At 39.3% G+C, this 19,749-nt stretch overlaps 1 pseudogene; it reads right to left on the bottom strand.

Annotated features, from left to right (window-relative positions):
• Nucleotides 1-9,871: 9,871 nt before the first annotated feature.
• Nucleotides 9,872-19,749, bottom strand: part of LOC117162209 (very long chain fatty acid elongase 6 pseudogene) — an 82,984-nt pseudogene continuing 73,106 nt past the window's right edge.

Genomic DNA, 19,749 nt, shown 5'->3' with positions numbered 1-19,749 from the left:
ATAATATAATTTAACATGAAAATATTAAAAAACTGAGTACATCGAAATATAATAGATATTTTACAAGGGAAGTAAAAATATAGGTAAATAAATATAAGTAAAAAAGTATAAGAAATCATTTATTTTTTCTAAAATATATTTTGTATGGCGCGTGCTATCATTTTGTTATCTCAAATTTATCTTCTATTTATATTTCTTTACATAATTTTCACAATATATTTATGAATTAGATGTATTTTCATAACCTACTACTAGCGTTCTACTAGCGAGTTTTCGCATGCTCAATGAGATATGTAGTATAGGAAGTGCATAAATATATATTTTTTATGTATCTTCAAACACGAACTAGAATATCGAGCATGTTATCATTTTCCTATGGATTGTAAAATGATCAACCGTGGTTGATAAATTAACAAATTGTAAAAATTTGTCGATTTGTAGTACGAGCGCGGAGTGCGAGTAGTAACGATAGTGAACACACAATTGAATACCCAAACGACAAACTCCTGAGCTTTATACTTATTTTTACGTGGGTCCAAACTTTATCGATTCGATATAGGCTCCGACCGCTCTGGGTTATTTAAAATATATGTCGGGTTAAGATGGGAATTTTGGGCGCGTGACAACTCTTCGCGTGGACTAGCCAATGTATGTCCCATTGTATCGGCACCTCCGAGGTAACCTCACACGTGGCTAGGCCCGCTCTCGAGGCCGCATGCCGCCACAATCACGCTTCTCGGAAAACCCATACAACCACTCGTCAGACCTCCGTTAGGCAAAACGTTTATCTCGTGACCGTGGCTACGTTCGGCGACCAATTGTCACCTCGAAGCCAATCTCGCTATCACTAATTTTAAACAATTACAGCTATAATAAAATCTAGGCTAAAGTACTAGAGGATGTTCCGAAAATTTCCAAGGAAAGGCTTCGGCTTTCCTTTCATCTCCGACATATAGGTAGAGAAATAGGAAAGGATAGGGGAAGACGTTTGGATATAGTGGATTTGAAGTACAATTTCATTCGCAAAATATAGCGAACCAAGAAAGAACCGTGGAAAGATTTGGACATTTGTGCGCTTCATGTGACGCTGGAGAGAAGAAAAGAAAAAAGAAACGAGAGGGAAGAGACCAAAAGAATGAAAAATAAAACCTTTCTTCACAAAAGACAGAAAAGATTCACTATGCATATTATTCGCTTCGCCTTATCGTTATCCACGTACGTACGCACGCACATTCACGGTTTCACCTTATACACTTGTTTCGTACTATCGTATCATTTTACCGACCAGTAGCGGTTGAAAATCCTATGTACTGTCTACCTCTCACTCGGTCGCAGATACATCGTTGAAGCCAGTTTAGACTCTAGCTCTGTTTAGACTCTAGGATATCGCGCGGGAATATACGCGCTTTTTCTCATACCTATAGAAATGTTAACTCAAATTTGGCGAAATTACTTATAATATTTATATTGATATTTATTTGATCTATTAGAATCGTTTTTAGATTAATATTTATATAATATTCCATAATCCATACAATGATTTTCTTCAAGCAAATAATAATTTAATATTTTTTTAAAAGTGTGATATCGTCCAAAACAATCGCTTCTGTGTAATGAAACATTGCAAAATTTACAGACAAAACATATTCTACTTCTTTTCTTTTTTAATTGTGCAAATTCTACATTGGGGTTTTGGGGCTTTTTTACTCCGACGACTAGACACTATGTTTATAAGTTTATGTTTTCCGAAATTTGATAGTCTTTGTGGGTGATCTAGTCTGGATGATCTGCTTGTCATATGTCTCATAAGTGTTTGCTGTACTAGATATTTCTTCGTCGTTTTCCTTTGATACACAATCTTCTATCCACGAAATTATCACTTTTTGCAGGAAATTTTTTATATATATTCTTATTCTATGGCCCATAATCGTTCCCGTTGGGGCCCCGGGAGCATCTCCTTTCGTCCCCTCGTAGTGGTGATACCGCTTGCCCTTCACCGTTGTTACTTCTGAGGTAATGGGCGTGATAGGTATTGAAGGAACACTCGAATATGTTTAACAATAAATATTTATTAACAAAATATATTCGGTGAGTATACTTGACGTAAAACTCGCGGTTATTAATTTCGGTTCGTGGTTCGCGGTTCGCGGTTCGCGGTTCGCGATTACAAGTTCGAACTCGGGTAGATTCGGGTAGATACGATTCGATATGCGCTACGAGTTCGGACGATGATTGCCTGAGATGTCGAGCAACTCGGATCAGTGATTGCTGCCAACTATCAACTATCAATTCGGACAGGCGTCTCGCGACTGACTTTCCATCACGATGATGCTGGATAGGAAAAACTATGATGGGGTGTGTCTAAGGATACGAGATCATCGGATTCGTTTAGGAAAGCGTTGGTTCGGAAAGTGAGGGAAGTGGGTGTCGTTGTTAATGGACTAAATTTTGAGTTGGTGGTTGGAAAAGGATACTAACCATCCTTGAGAGAAAGATGCTAGTAGGAAGCGTCGTACGTGAGAAAAGCAGATTTCCCGTATCTTCCTGTAGTGGGCGGTAGGTATAGGGGCTGTTAAGACAAAGACCATTTGTCCCTTTGGAGGACCTTAGCTAAATTAATCCTAAGATTTGTAGCAGGTCCTTAGGTTAACTGAAAATATTCTGTAATAATGTATAGGCATCTGACAATCATCTTGTCCGAAGGATAGGGTCTTTGTGTAACGAGCCATGGGACAGAAACCGTTGGAAAGTTTGCTGTCGAGTGTCGCTACACTTCCTTCTGTTACTGCCCTCTTAGTACACATTCCTTGGTCAGCCGTTCCACCGTCTTCTGGAGACGACTGACCTCACTCTCCAGAAAGCGCACCCTCCTCCGCAGATATGCGCTGTCCGCGTGTTCATGTCCGTGAATCGGTTAGCTGTCCTTCTCGGTCCCTTCTCTTTCATCCGATTCCATCTTTATATCCTCTTTCCGCGCGTCGTCGCCGCCAACGGCACCGTCGCGGATGCAGAGACGGCAGAGATCGGCCATTGTTGAGGCGACGGCGGAGGTGGTGGTGATGTCACGTAAAATATCAAAATAAAAAAGGAATTTGAGGTGAAAAATAAAAAAAGAAAACATTATTTTTTTTTTCTAACATCAATACACTTTACAATCTACCTCCGAACTCTAGGCGTGACTTTCTAAGACTGACTCTTATGATTTTACTTTCGATCGGATCCGATTACTTTCTTTTGTCATCCCTCAGCATCCTCACCGTCCATGCATTTGTTAGGCGTCCGCGATCGTTGCCACGTGCTCTTTCTTCTAGAACCTTCGGTGGAAGGACCGTTGGGATGTTGATGGTTCATTAGGCACTTCAGCGATATACATTGTCGCCGAGTGCCGCCACATCTTTATCTCTATCGTCAGTCCGTCGGATTTGAAGTATGCCGGTCGTGACAGTGACCACGTGCGCCGTTGGAGTTCAGCGCTGGACGCTTTCGCCCTCCATGTGGCCAACCTTGACCCAGTAATCTTCCGGTATGATCGCTTGCCGAGCGCGTTCACAACGGTCGAAGAGGAAGAACACGATGACATTTCGTCGTCGAATTGTTGCAAAAATTCCAACTCTGCGTTATTTGTAAAAATCTGTTTCTGCTTATTTCTTGCGAGAAGAATGGAGTTTCCATACATGGATCAGTTGACCAATAGTCGTAGAGAGCATTCATTTTTACTTGTCTCGTTAGAACTGCTAGGCCTAAAAATTTCTTTATTTCTGTTCATTTCTTTGTTTTTGATGTAATTTTGTATTTATCTATAACTTAATAATGATACCTATTCGGTTCTCTCACCAGATACTCATTAAAAGAGTCATTTCCAATGAATAAATTTGCACTGCCTAAAACACATTCTGGAGAATTCGGCATGATTTTTATGTCGGGATGTCGTGGGACGAAGACGCACTCAGTGCACTCCGCTTGTTTTCTTCTTTTTTTTTTTTGTACGTGGAGAAATACTCGTGGACACTCTACCTCTGCGGCAGCAGCAGAGCAGCGTCGGTCTCTTACCGACTAAAACTCCACGGTGGTCATCCTGACATTTGACAGAAGTGTTCCCGGGGTCTCTCATGAATTACTAACAGTGCACTCCTTGCACTCCGATCCTCTTGATCGAGCCAACAATGCAAATTTCCCTAACCGATTAATTTGTCGCTAGGGGAGGCCATCGCCCCCGAGGAGGCCGCGCGAAGCAGATCTTCGTCCCTCTCGCCCAATATGTGCTAATAATGGGAAGAGAAACACGGAGACCATAGGTGTTTTCTATGATTGAAAACACCGTAATTAGCACAACGTTTCGGCTGCGTCAGATCACTAGTTAATGCAGAGAACGGTCGTTGTGAATCCAAAATGTCTTGGGCAAAATCCGCGTTAATCGTGTGCTTGATATTCTTGTTCGTTGATTGTAACTGCCAACGGATACTTTTATTCCGATTTCAAATATCGTACAACTGCGAAGTTATCAGAGAAGAGAATATACAAACTTTAAAATTCTCACCTTAAATGTATGCGGAGTCAATCGTGTTCTATTATACAATTCGGCGGTTAATCGAACTTTGGCACTTATTTCGCTTGGGCAACCTTCGTAGTTAACACTTATAAATTTCGTTTGAAACAATTATTCGAGAGATAACTGGCAGAGTGACGGTGTAAACACTTCTATCGATAGATGGTAGCTCTTGTTAATACTTATAAATTTCTACTAACTTGATTCCGATTAAGACAAACTGTAGTTAATACTTATAGATTTCAATTGAGACAGACTGACAGAGTGGAGGTGTAAACGCTTCAATTGACCAAATGGTAACTAACTTGTGACAAAATGTGAATATCGTAATTGCTAGCTTAAGCTGAGGTTTCGTTTTTTTTGGTTGTCTTGTTTACGCTGTGTCTTAATTTCTCATATTCCCTTTTACCTGAGGAAACGCGGGTGCTGCTTATCTTCTGCTGAAGTTTCGTCTTCTTGATTATCCTATTTACACCGCTTATTGCATAACCTGAAGCGTCTGTCGTAAAGTTAAAGGGTTTGGAAAGATTCGGACATTGTAGAATAGGTTTTGTCATTAGCGCTGTTTTTAAATTGTTGAATGCATTTTCTTGATTCTCCGACCATTTAAAGGGGATGTCTTTGTTCAATAGTTGTGTTAATGGTTTTGCAATTTTGGAAAAATTAGGTATAAATCTTCGGTAGTATCCCGCTAGTCGCAAAAACTGTTTGATATTTTTTGCTTTCTTTGGTCGTGGAAATTTCGATACGGCTTCGATCTTCTGTGGATCGGGTTTTACACCATCTTCACTGATTGTGTGTCCCAAATAACTTCGTGTCGTAGGAATTCGCATGTATCGGGTTGCAATCGCAATTTGGCTTCCTTTAATATTTCCATTAACTCGTTAAATTTAATTTCGTGTTCGTGAGGAGATCTTGAATAAATCACTATGTCATCCAGATTGTTCACAGAGAGTATAGTTTCAAAATTGAAATAATCGTTCTTGCTCAAGATTTAATGAATTGTCTGGAATAAAACAACTCTATCAACTTTCGATCTATTTCGTTCACAATTGTTCGCTGTATCAACCAGTGATTACGGTGTTTTCAACGCAAAAAACAAAACATATCTTATTAAATAAAATATAAGAATATAGACAAAATCACACCAATAAAATAACACCCGCTGGGAACACATTTAGGCATATATACACACATGAACAAATAAGGCACTGTTACCAAGTAAAGTCAAAATCCACACACGGAGCATCCGGATACATCTCACGAAACCTATTTAAACACCATGAGAGTACGTCCGGACAAGTACCCCCCTGACCTGAGGAATGGTGGCGTAGGTAAGCCTCCAACACTTGATCAGGGATCTCCTCCCAAAAACGAATCTTGGCACAGGCATCTGTATCAACCACTTCGATCGAAGGAGAACTTGGCGGCAACTGAAGGGTGTCCTCATCGGAGAAGGTTAGATCAATAACCAAAAGGAGCCACACTATTGCTACCCTCTGTGGAAGACGATCCCTCCAGCCTCCTTAACCTCTGCCCACGAGCTTTTGCGCCGCCACGACGACCACGTTTCCTAGAACGTTTCGGAGGAGGTTTGAACGGCCTACGACTTTTTTTCTTCTTCTCACACTAAAATAAAACACACAAGTTTAAGAAAACGAACAACAATACGAAACAGGATGAAGTCAAAACAAATTAAAATAATACATACTTCTACAGCTTCAGACATATCAGTATCCATGATCCAACATAACCTGTATTCATAAGGGAAAACATGAAAATGCAATAAACAAAATCGACACTACCAATCATACAAAATATCGAATAATCAAACACTATCAAAATCACTTATTACTATGAATTAATGCATATTATTACCTGAAAGGAAAAACTAACCTAAAAACTCGCCAAGCAAATTAACAATTATTACAAACTACCACTTGGCGCCACCTCCTATGGAATGACGTATTAAAAACTTGCCATTGGAATTTTAATAATTCTTGGGGAACATAGGAAATAGAGCGTGTTACACGTGCAAAGACTCGACAAACACTAAGTTGCCACACGCCTTGTACGTTTCATTGACATGAGCAAGGAAATTACCAAATACATCACAAATGCAACCTCAGGAAGGACAAAGCTGCCACGCGCCAGGCACGTTCCACTGGCATCAGTAGGGAAGGCCTGGGAAGCATCGCAGACGAAACATCAACAAAATACGAGCTACTACAATATCTACATTTTATCACGCACCTCGTATGTCACTAACACCAAACGAAACATGAGAAATTAAGAAGACGAAACTTCAGCAGCATCTACGTGTCTCAAGGATGTGGAAGATTAAAAATAGCGTAAACAAGATAATCAAGAAGACGAAACTTCAGCAGACTCCGTGTGTCCAAAAAAAGGTGAGATAATCAAGAAGACGGAACTTCAGGCGGCGAGGCGAGGTTCTCAAATTCTTTAATTACTATTGTAGGTGTGATAAATTCGTAATCTTTCGATGTGGTATTTATTATTCTTGTATATCCTTGTCCCTTATGGTTCTTCGCACCTACATTACCAAAATAGACTCCCTTGATTGGCTCGATTTTGGGAATAAATCCCTCTTTTATCTCCAGATTTGTAATGTTAATCGAACATTTGTAATGGTACCGAACTTCGTTTCCGCACGATTATCTTTTCTCTTGTATCGAAGGGGATATAAATATTTCCCCACTTATATGTTTTCGCTCGTAATCCAAACGCGCCTTGCATCCTGCGAAAAATTCGGATCCTAAGATTCCATCTTGATCGATCAGCAATGAGTCAACTACGTGAAAAATAACTTTTTTTTTATAATTATTATTATTAACGTGGAGGAAATCCGCACGGACACCAGGTCGCTTCTGGGGAAAAGCGGCGTGGTAATGCCGGCCTCCAACCGACTAAAACCTCCACGATGACCGTCCCGGCAGCGGTCGAATAGGAAGAGCATGACGACATTTCGTCGGATCTCACCGCCCCGCCGCGATTGCGGCGTCGCCGCATCCCATCCCGTGAGGGTCCCGGGCCGACGGTCATAACGTCGAGTTCCTCCAACCCTCTCCCAGACCCCCCAGTTCGTGTGTCCCCTTCGCCAGACGCATGAGCGTGTTCGGGGGCCTGGCGGCCCACCCCCGGACGGTCACGGTTGCTCGATGACGACTCGGGGCCCGTTTTACAACCCGCGGCTGCGCCGGTACTGTGGTATCCCTCCCCTGCACTGTAAACGATTTTTTGGTCCGTTTCTCTGTGCATTGTGATTCTGAAGTCGCCGAAGTCGTCAACAAGGGTTTCCATCCTGGTGCCACTCACTCTTTCGCACCCTGCCCCAGCAAAGGCCGGCGCAGGGTGACGGGGAGCCCCACAAGAAGGTGAGGTGAGTGGTCTTGGCAGATACGGGCCCACCAACTTCTCCGAGGTTCTTCGCACCGGATCGGCAAACTGGCGGGGGCCGAAGACCCCGACCAGTCACCACCCGGCTATAGGAGAACATTAGATTCATCGTGGTTTCCCGATGGGACCAGGGCGTGGTCCTACGCCCTGAGAACCCGTAGCCGCCTCGTGCTCCCCACGTGAAAAATAACTGGATTTCCCGCAACCTGCATTACGATTGCATGATTGCTGCAGCATGATTGCTGATTCGGATAAGGCAGGTTTCTTGATGACATTGATTTCTGATCCGGGGTCTAATAGTAAATTTGTCTTAGTTTTTAAATCTGGGGAAATTATTCTAGCGGTGGGAGTACTTGGAGTTTCGTTTATTTTTATTGAAATAATCCGGAGAGGTCGTCGTCCAAATCTGAGTCCGGCCGAACATATCCTTTAATTTGTTCCCGAAATCGTTCAAACTGTTTAGCTAACTGTCCTTTATGGCGAGGAACGCGTGCCCGCGAAGCTTATTCATTAATAATGTTACCAACTGAGGCTCCTGATGCCGCGGAATCATGTTTCGTGCGCGCTCGCATGCTCTTAAATATTGAAATACTGAGGGTCGATATCCGTCAAACACTGGCACCGATTCGATCGCATCTTTTAACTTAATTGGTTGGGGGCTACCGTCTGTCGGTATTGTCACCTAGGGAATTATCGGCGGTGATACGGGTGTCTCGATTTCCTTTTTTCTCTTGAGTGAACGCATGTCGTCTTTTAATTCATTGATTTTTGTACTCATGTCGGCTATTACTCGTAAATTCGCATCGCATTCGCATCTCGCGTCTCCCCTATTTTCCCGTAGTTGGGACGAAGACTGTTTGTCTGTTTGAAGGACTTTAGTTGACTAAATCTTGAGATTTATAACGGGCCCTCGAGCTAGCCGAACATGTACTGCGGAGACGCATCGACATCTGGCAATCATCTTACTCGAAGAATAGGGTCTGCGTGTGGCGAGCCACGGGACAGAAACCGTTGGAATGTTTACTGACGCGTGTCGCCACGAATATTTCTTTTAAGGACAGCTATAGAATTACTCCATACCTTTGCTAGGCAAAGCGTTCATCCCGTGACCGCGGCTACGTTCGGCGACTGACTGTCGCCTCGAGCCCAAGCTCATTATCACAACTCTCGAACAATTACAATTGGACTGGGTGACTGCAATTATTTAATTACAGCTATGGTAGATTCTGAATTACAATGTTACGGGATTTTCCCAAAATTCCAAAGGGAAGGCTCCGGTGTTCTTTCATCTCCGACATATTAATAAGGAACCATTTGGCTGAATAACGAAAAAACATATAAAGAGTTCTTTAGATTATGTGACGCGGTCAAAATCAAATTTCAGGAGTTGAATTTAAAAACATTTTGTCCCTATGAATTCACAACCTCCCAAAGCTTCGAAATCCACACATATTTCTTCCTTCAGATGATTCTGTGATTACGTTAGGGTTGTGAAGACATATTTTAAGTGAAACTAATTGTTTTAACTCGTAATTATTGTTAAAATAAGAATATTTAATGACAATTAATTGTTATTAAAAAATGTATAGGTTTCACTAATTGCTATTAATTTTTACTAACTAAAAATATATTTTTAGCATAAGAATATTTAATAACAAATAATTTTTAATAATTTTTATTGGGTAAAAATTAAATCTTAAAATAAAAGTATTTAATAAAAATTAATAGTTACTAATTCGGCTGCAATGGTCGGATCGCAAAACAGCTTCCAAGCCAGTCAAATGCGTGTGTCACGTCGAAGACAGAAGAAATCATGAAACCAATAGATCGCTGGTGATCTCCTCTCCTCGCGTCGCAGTAAATATATTCGTACGTTTCACGAATAACGTGGAGGAATTGAACTTCGTATAAGATGATGGAAATTTTATTGTATAAATCCAACGGAGTGACGGTTCAAAGTGTTACAGAATAATTAACAGAATAATGTGTTGAGCGCTAATGTAGGAGGGTTTTTATATGGAGGTTTTAGTCCCTTTGGAGAGGTTATCGTCCGATGTATATCAGAGGCGGCTATTCAGTTGCTGTTTTGTTATTATTTCGATAGCTGTGGCATGCAGGATGTTTCGTCTACTTTATTACTGACAGGTGCATCAGACGCAATGCAATACTTGAAACTTGCTTGTTGAAAAATAGAAGCAGTGCTGTCCATGATATTAACGCTGTGGTATATGTGTCAACACAAACATGGCATACATATATTGGAACTAGTGCGGCTATGGATATCGCCCATGTGATTCGAGTTTTAACAGACGTAGCCGCGTATGGCGCGGGGGTACCGGAAGAAATCCGTCCTTAATTAAAGCCTTAATTAAAGCTTATCGTCACACTGACGAATATTTTTTCCTCGATTCTGAAGTTTCATAAGGCTGCTTTTTAAAATATTGTAACAAACTAAAACGAAAGCACTGTTTGCAAAAATTTTATCATTTCTTTAATTTTTGTAATAATAACTCTTAAATTCATAATAAAACTAGTAGATGATATAATATAGACGCAATGGGAAGGTTATCAATTCTTCACCGGTAGTGTGTATTTTACAAAACAATGAGTATAAGTATTTTCTTACACCATTAGAATATGTAATACCACCAGAAAACGGCGGTATAATATACATACATATATACGTACATAGGCAGTTCGAATGAAAATAGAAAAACGTTTGAGAGGCGTTCCCTACATACTAAACAAGATAATAATCAATATTGACACTTAAAAATAGCAGAAAATATTCTAAGGCTCGATAAAGTTTTTGAACTAATGCATGATCCATTTTTTAATATCACTCGTACTTTATTCATACAAATTGTTATGTATTCTATGGCTTCTTTCAATATATATAGTTTCATAGTTTTATACGTATGACAATAAATATGTCAACCCTATAATTCATTATTATAAAAGTATATCAGATTTGCCGGCGAATCTGTGTTTAATATTTTTTTTACTATTAAATGATTCAATATTAGATACGTTAATATTACCCGAATATTTACACATTACATTTTCAAATATTATATCGCTTCCGTTCTTGTTCCAGTAAGGTTTTGTCACGTTATCGGAAGAAGGAAACATTACAAATAAAAGAGACCAAAAAATTTCTTGGAAATCGTTTCATAAGTAAACAGATTAGGGATATATGTGTTTCCAGGACGAGATTTATTAATTCATTCGTACTATAGTTAACGATAATATCGTTAAGATATTAAAAATTTATTTCTGATTTAGTGTGCGAGATTTACTTTAATTCTATTTCTCCATTTTCATTCATTCACAATCAATCTTTACAACTTTGCCTTCACAAAGGCTTGAAAGAACTATATTCATCAAATTATTTCTTGACGTCCATATCCATCACATGAGATTTTGATAAAGTTTTTCTTAAGATATGTCACTGAAAAGCATCCGTAAAAAAGATTTAAAAAATTTTTCACCTGCTCTACATAAACTTCAGCTTGTTATAACTTGCAGATCTATTGGGCTAATCCTTCTTTCCAATTTTTTTTATGTGTTTGTTAGATAAATAAGCCTGCTGGAAGAATCTGGCAAATAAAATGAAATAGCTGAGGTACATCAGCATAGCAAGTTTGATGTTCAAAGGCGTAACGTGACATTCAACTTGGGCACTGTGTACATAGTAGTAAGCTGATGCAGTTAAAATGCAACCCACAACCATTTGTGATAGCTGTAGCGTAGTAACAAACATGGCGACCCATTTTGGTATATTGAACCGCATTGCTTTCAGAGCATAATAGGAGTACATCCAGGCATGAACGAAAGAGTTTACCAAGCCAAACCACTTGCCATTTCCTGTGGCCTCTGCATAAGAGAACCAGGTATAGAGAAGGACTGTTACGTGATGGTACCAATGTAGAAAAATCAACGGTCGCTTTCGTAACACAATGAAGGCTGTGTCGCCAAATTCTACTAGCTTCGATAGGGCAAAGGTCCACGACCAAAAACCGAAAACTGGATCTTGAGTAAGATGGCTGGAAAGAATATAATTACATTTCTATTATGATATAATATTTTGGAAATATTGTTATATGTTATGAACATGATATATAAATTGAAGTTACATAGTGTGTTTCTTAATATCTGTCTGATGTTGTGTATTTTTCATATTACAAACAATTTACTTTTATGTTGAAAGTGGCTGAATTTATTTCAAGTATAGTACAATAATAACAAATGCAGTTATTTTTGTTATAATATCAAAAATAAAAATTTCCATTTATCCATATTTTATACATTTCTTTGAAGTTTCTCAATTTTCCAGAGCATCGAACAACATTTTGCAATAAAAGTTAACAAAAAGACGCGAATTTCTAGTATTAAAGAAAATTTACAGATAAAATTAAATTATAGATTAAAAATGTTTAGCTGAATTCCTTGCTTGTAGACAATTGCTACGTTTAAACTATTTTTCTAAACGTAATAATTTCCGGTATATTCCGTAAAATATGTTTTCAGTCTCAATTTTGCAGGATATTTTTGCTCCTTCGACATGGATTTTCCCGTGTAAAGATAATATGTGTCAAATATATTACGAATCCCCTGTTAGATACGTATGCTATCGCAAGGCGGATTGAGCATGTACAGATACTTTTAGCATAAAATCAAATTCTGTATGCATTTACATTTAAAAAGTTTCGGGCTAATATTATTAAAAAGAACAGTTTTTAAGGTAAATGAAGTTTTATTATCTATTATTCAACACACATCCCTTCCTTGTCATATTTTTCTGAATTGCTTCTACAGTATTGAGTTGATGTAATGACCCACCTGAGAGGCTCGAATTGCTTGACTGACTATTCCCTCTTATGTTTTTCCGGAGGAAAGCTTGGCGTGGGTGTGCCCTTTGAACGAAGAACGCGGATTCGTTGTTCACACTTTTCGTCAAGGAAGTGAGGGTAACCATCCGCGATGCCGATTGGTTATGAGTCATGCTAATGAAAAAGGATATGAGGTAGTCTCCCACCAACGTGGATCGGGGGGTGACTTCGTTCCTGGGGAAAACCAGTCCTTTTCGATAAACATGTGTTCGGTATTCCCACTCGGTGACTACACGCTTTCTCCGTGATTTCTAAGAGCCTAATAAACTCAAGGACTTTTCCGAAACCCGAAAATAAACTGAAAATACTTCTAGACAAACAGTTTGACTGGCAAACATGTGGAAACAATGAAGCCAAAGTTGACGGTCTATGGTGGGTCCTTGAGTTTATTGAGGGCCGCTGGCTGCCAGGTAGCGTCGGCTGGAGTACAGCTGTTCCATGCGACGTAACAGCGTGGGAAGCTAGTAGCGCTGTGTCGTCAGCAAATGTTGCTATTGTTATCTCTGTTGATGTTGGTAAATCGGCAGTGTAGATGGAGAACAGCAGGCGTCCGAGGACACTACCTCGGAGTGTGCTAGATTCCATTGGGAACGTTGTGGAAGTGACGTCTAAGTATTTAACCATGAGTTGCCTATTGGTTAGGTAGGACTTTAAGATGGAGTAGTTGGTGTGTGATAGGACTTTTTTAAGTTTGTATAGTAGTACTTTGTGTCATACTTTGTCGAATGCCTGTTGAATGTTTAGGAATATCGCTGAGCAATATTTTTTCTTTTCAAGGGATTGGTTGATAATGTGTGTTATGCGATGGATTTGCTCTACTGTTGAATGCTGTTTCCGAAAACCGAATTGATGATCTGGGAGTATTTTCAAATCCCCCAAGAGTGGAAGGAGTCTATTCGTTAGCATTTTCTCGAATAGTTTTGACAGGATAGGTAAAAGACTAATTGGGCGATAGGAGCAGAGTTTCATATATTGGTTTTCCGAGTTTAGGGATGAGAGTAATCAGTGAAATTTTCCAGGCCTTAGGAAAATATTCAAGGCGAAGAATTGCGTTAAAAATCGATGTGACGAGTGCAATCCCTTTTATGAGAAGTTCATTGATTGCTCTATTGCCTATTAGGTCATGCCCCGCTGCTTTCTTGGGGTTTAGGCGACTGGTTGATTCTATAATCTCTGCAGAAGTGAAGGGTTCAATAGGAGGAGACATTTAGAAGGGAGAGTGCAGGTGTTCAGTAATGTCTGCGGCAGCTTTGGAGGAATGGGGTTTAAATACTTTAGACAAGTATTTAGCAAACAGGTTGGCTTTACCTATAGGGCTACACGCCCATCCACCTTGCGGATAGCGGATTGATGGGATTATTTGCGGGAAGCGCGTGAGTTTCCTGGAAGCCCTCCATAGTGAGTAGTTGGAGTCAGCTGTGGGGGACAAATTGGCGAGATATTTATGAAAACAGTCGTTTTTATAATTTTTGATGATTGTGATTGGCTTTCTAGTTGCGTTGTTTAGTTTGCGTTTGTCATCTGGTGTTCTATGGGACTACCATACTCCTCTTAGTCTACGTTTTTCTGCTATTTTTTTAAATATGTAATGGGGATATTCACGTTTGCTGATAGAAGTCTTAGTAGGTGTGGAGGAGCGGATAGCGTTTATTATGCTCGTGTTTAAGTATTTCGTGACTGCTTCGATATCTTCATTAGTTTTTAGTGAAATAAGGGTTAAAGTTGAGTCATTAAAGACTTCTCTAAAGAGCTGCCAGTTGGTGAGTTGGTTATGAATAAAGCCATTATGTGTATTCTCGATACTTGTTGAACTGACTGTTGCTATCACGGGCGAATGGTCAGAAGAGAGATCAGCCGAGGAGTTGATTTGGACATATTTTGGCGAGATATTTTTAGTTATGAAGAAGTCAAGTAAGTCAGGTATTTTGTTAGTGTCAGTGGGTCAGTGTGTGGGTTCATATGTGGTGAAGTAGTTGAGATTGTTGGTGATTATGCTGTTTAAGAGATTTTTGCCTGTTACTGTGACCTCTGCCCCATTGGGTAAGTTTGGCATTATAGTCTCCTCCAGCTATGAATCTATTGCCCAGAGTGTCAAGAAAGTTATCAAAATCTTCTTTGGCGATGGAGTGTCTGGGAGGGCAGTATACTGCTGAAGTGGTGATTGTACCATGGTAGTCTTCTATTGCTACGTTTGTTGCTTGGAGGTAGTCTTTCTGGAATGATGGAAGTTCGTAGTGCTTAATGCTGGATTTGATAATGATTCCGGTGCCGCCGTGGACCTTTCCGCTAGGATGTTGGGTATGGTAGAAGTTATAACCATTTATTTTCAGATAGTTTTTGTCGGTGAAGTGGGTTTCAGATACGAGCATTACGTCGACTTGCTGTTGCTTTAGGAAGAGTTCTAGTTCGAATTTGTATTAAGCTAGCCCCTTGGCATTCCAAAGAGCTATGCGTCTTGATTTTATTTTGCGTCGGGGCGTATTAATTTATCCATGGTGAGTGTTAATAGTGATTGCAAATTATTTATTTGTTCAGATTGTTTTTCTATTAACTTTTCGAGTCTAATGTCACGTTGATTCGGGATTATTTCACATTCCGCACGTAAGGTGAGAGATTCGTATTTCAATTATGATCGTTATTACAAAATTTATTAGAAACTGACAAAGTAACGATACAGAATGTTATAACAGAACAGAATAGAATGTCGAGTACTGACTTGGGAGGTTTTTTTATATCAAGGGGTTGGCTCCTGTGGAGGGGTTATCGTTGGATGCCGGTCACATAGGGATCCTGTTACTGCTTAGTTACTGTTTCGATGGCTAAGGTATGTGAGATATGATTATCCTATTGCTGAATTCCCGGGGCCACTGTGACACTAGAGACGTTGTCTGTGTTTTATGAATTGGAGACATTATTTTGAGAATGGTCCCTGTGGTTATTTGGATTATTTTGATTTCCTTGTACTGCTTGGGAGTAGTATAGGAGATTGAAGTAGTAGTGAATTTCGGAAGACTGGGTATTTGATTGGTTGTCTCTTTGGCTCTAAGCTTGGGATATTTATTTATACATAAGGTTTTGTAGGCTGAGCGGCCTTTGTAGTTAGCAGAATGGTCACCTTGACAGTGGATGCACTTCGTTGGGGTTTCCGGTGATTTAGTGCACTGGTCAGTGGGGTGTGTACCTGCACATTTAACGCAGCGGATTTATATGCAATCGCTTCCTCTGCAATGTTTGCATTTTTCAAAGCTTTTGTTCATGCAATAGTTCTAGTGTTTTGTTATCGTGTTTTCGTTCTAGTTATCCTAGTTGAACAAGTTTTGAAGTGTCCGTGCCTGCCTGTTCAAATGGATCGAATAGAGCATTCTCTCTTCCTCCGAAGATGGTTGTATTTCATCTTCACTCAATATGTTGCGTCGTGCAACACTCTACCTGGACCCGGCCATACACCGCTGGCCAGACAGGCCCCAGATGTCCGCTCATTCTTACGGCGTACCCTCAATAACCTTAAGCACCCGTCATAAATCCCACTAATTTGCTTGCTAAGGTCCTTCAGACCCAACAAACATCTGTTTTCTGAATCATTTCTAAAGATTATTGTCTACCACGGCTTGACAAGGGAAAGTTGGGTTTTCCCACGTACGATGCTTCCTAATAACAACTTTCTATCGAGAGCAGCTAAGACCCTTCCTAGTCCACCAACCTTCGTTTAACCAATTAACAACAAATCCGATGGTCCCGTGCGCTAGACACACGCATCCTTAGCTTTCCTCCGCTACAGCATCGTCACCGAACATCACTGATTCTTCAACCTTCAAACATACAACATCCTTCGACCGGGTCTACACCCGAAGATCAGTCAGTCACTTATCTTATACATATGCACCAGCGTAACTGTCTTCTTCACAAAGTTGTTGGAATAAACTGTCATTCACACCTTGTTACATCAGTGTCATATTCAATTAACCACCTCTATTATCCTAATCGAAATAGGGGATCGATCATTTCGTGGCGTCGATTATCTAATCGTGACGGGAATTTACGACTCCCGTTGGCGTGCTTCCTCGCGATCGCGTCTCTCCGCGATCGAAACACAATGTCATAGATCTGTTTTGCCGCTTTTTAATTTCTTGTTTCTGAATATTTGCTTGAAACTTTTTCACTTCAGGGAATGACTCATCTTCTTCTTTTAGCTGATGCATCTTCGTGTTTTCACTCTGTGAAAAAGTTCTCTTTCTATTACTATTTCTTGTTGTCATTGAACACTTTTCTGGCTGTATTGCATCTTCTCTTATAGAAAGATGATCCTGTAAATGTGTCTGTGAAGTACCCGCGATCTTCCTTGAAATTGTTTCGCTTAAAACACTTTTCTCATTTACTATGTTTTGTAGGGCTTTGTGTTATTTCTTCTTCTGAGCTACTTCTAGCACTTTTCCTTTTTTTAGATCGGTTTTCACGTTTCCTCTAAAAATGTAGGATATATTTAATTACGTTATAATAGAATTTATATGCACAATGTACATACATTAAGCGATTAGATTTCAACATATTAATTAACCGATATCAAGCATTATTAGGTACTATATATAAAGGTTAGTATTGATCAGTAACATGAGATTCGGGGTAAGATTAAAGATATTAAATTTCATCATAATATGATACAAACATTTACATTACTGTCATCGTCACGAATTAATGGCCTTCGTAATTTTGCAACAAGTGACATTGACTGTTGTTTTTTAATATTAATTGCAGCTTTCCTTCAACCCTCTCTTTTTGCTCGGCTCTTCAAAACTTTCGGCGTAGTTGAAGTTGAAGGGCCAGGTTGTGGTGTTTGAGCAAAGTATCTCCAAAATGGTCGTTAACAGATTTTTTAACACCCAAGCAACGTATATTCAATATATCTTTGGTAATTAGTGCTTTAATCCGATTCTTTGATGTAGTACCGATATTCCGACAACCGATAAATCTACAAATAAATTCTTTATAAGTGTAGTATCGTGGAAAGAAGGGCCTGTGGTGGCACTCGATAGTTAAATAGCACCACTCGACACTAACTAGTGTCGGACGACGAAGTGGTTAGCGCCTTAGGTTACGAACGTAGGAGTCCGATTTTTCTTCCACGGTACAAAAAATGAGGAAAAGAGCGACCGTACCCAACAGCGACCTCTACAGCGCTGAGCACAGCTCAACGATACTACATAAGTATTTAATATATACATTAAACTATACTTTTTAATAATACATACCATAATTTAATATTGTGGTTGAAATTATGACATATGTAACAATTAATACAAACACTTAACTTAGAAGCATATGTAAATTATTTTTCAAAAAAAATATTTATATGAAACAATAATAAAATAATGAAGTAACGTTGAGAATAAAATCTAGTTTAATTACAAATATATACACTGTTAACAATACCGTTCTTATCAATTTTATTAAATTTACAGCGAAGCTTACAATTACACTAATGTCAATGAATATTAACGTATATGTTTATTATTACACCAAATAAAAGTGAAAGTACTCTAATGAAAAATACAATATACTTTAATGGAAATAAAACAAGTAAATAGCGAAGCATTTATTAATATTATTATACAGTACTATATTATATTATTATAATATTTATTAATATTTACTTACCTTTTACGTTTGCATAAAAACTACAGAATTGTAAATATCAACTTTTATAACAGAGATAAAACAAGTCACAGAAATTCGTGTCTTTCCATGGCAAAATGCGTTAAAGGAAGGGAAACGATAATCTCCGTTTCGCGTCACAAGCGGGACTGTGCCAGTTTTGCTCCTTGAAAGTACATGTAGCGGTACATGAGCTAGAGGACAATTCAAATTATGTTGTTTTTTTGCCTCGGAGTATCAATATCGTTAGGACATACATAATGTAGCAATAAATAAACTCCGGACAAAACTATGTTGCCGCTACGTGCAACTGTCGAACGAAGACGAATTTGAATTTTCCGATTCTCCTCCGACCAGTTTATACTGTACTAGTTTAAACGGACGCAATCGTAAAGAGTTATCGATCATGTAGTGGATCGTGTGAGGATCAATAATTTAGAGAATACGAGAAATTGCTGCTGCAACGCCTCAAATATATTTAGAATAAATAAAATAAATACGAATAAATATAAATACCGTCGAGAGACGCTCGTACAAATGTATTCGCGAAGCTAGGGTATGGTCGCTTGCGAAAAACTCGATAACTATGACTCGGATGACTCGGATAATAACTCGTAGATATTGATCGATAATTCGTAGGTACTCGGTATATACAAACTCGCGATCACGTCCATTTATTTATACTGGGGGAGGGGGGAGGTCGGAAAATTTGAATTCATCTTAGATCGACGATTGCCCATAACGGTGACTTTGTTTTGTCCGGAGTTTACCTATCGATATGTTTCGTGCGTCAAGGCGATGTCCGTGTTCCAGGGCACAACAACATGAGTCGCTCTCGATCCGCCACGTCCTATGACTCTACCGACTATCTACCGAGTATTGATCAGTTACTAACGAGTTATGAGCGAGCGGTTATACACTGTCTTAGCGAATCCGTTAATACGAGCGTCTTTGCGAACATTATCTGTTCTTATTTATTTAATCATTTTAAAATATACTTGACGGTTTCTACAACGGGCAATCTCGTCTAATAAATCTCTCGATTAACCACCCTCTACATACAAGTCCCTTAATACATAACGACTTTTCAGTTCAATTGGGATCATTGCGTTTAACGCCATCTATTCGCCCGGGCGCGCCATTTTTCTCTAGAATATAAATTGTACCGCATGCTTGAAATTGCCAGCCATGTTTATATGGAAGAGGAGGCGAAAGTGGAGCATATTGTAGAAGGAATAGTAGATG

The sequence above is a fragment of the Bombus vancouverensis genome, unplaced genomic scaffold (genome assembly GCF_051014615.1).
Source record: "Bombus vancouverensis nearcticus unplaced genomic scaffold, iyBomVanc1_principal scaffold0028, whole genome shotgun sequence".
Classification (NCBI taxonomy): Eukaryota; Metazoa; Arthropoda; class Insecta; order Hymenoptera; family Apidae; genus Bombus; species Bombus vancouverensis.
The sequence above is the reverse complement of the archived record's forward strand: the minus strand, read 5'-3'. Positions and strand labels throughout refer to the sequence as shown.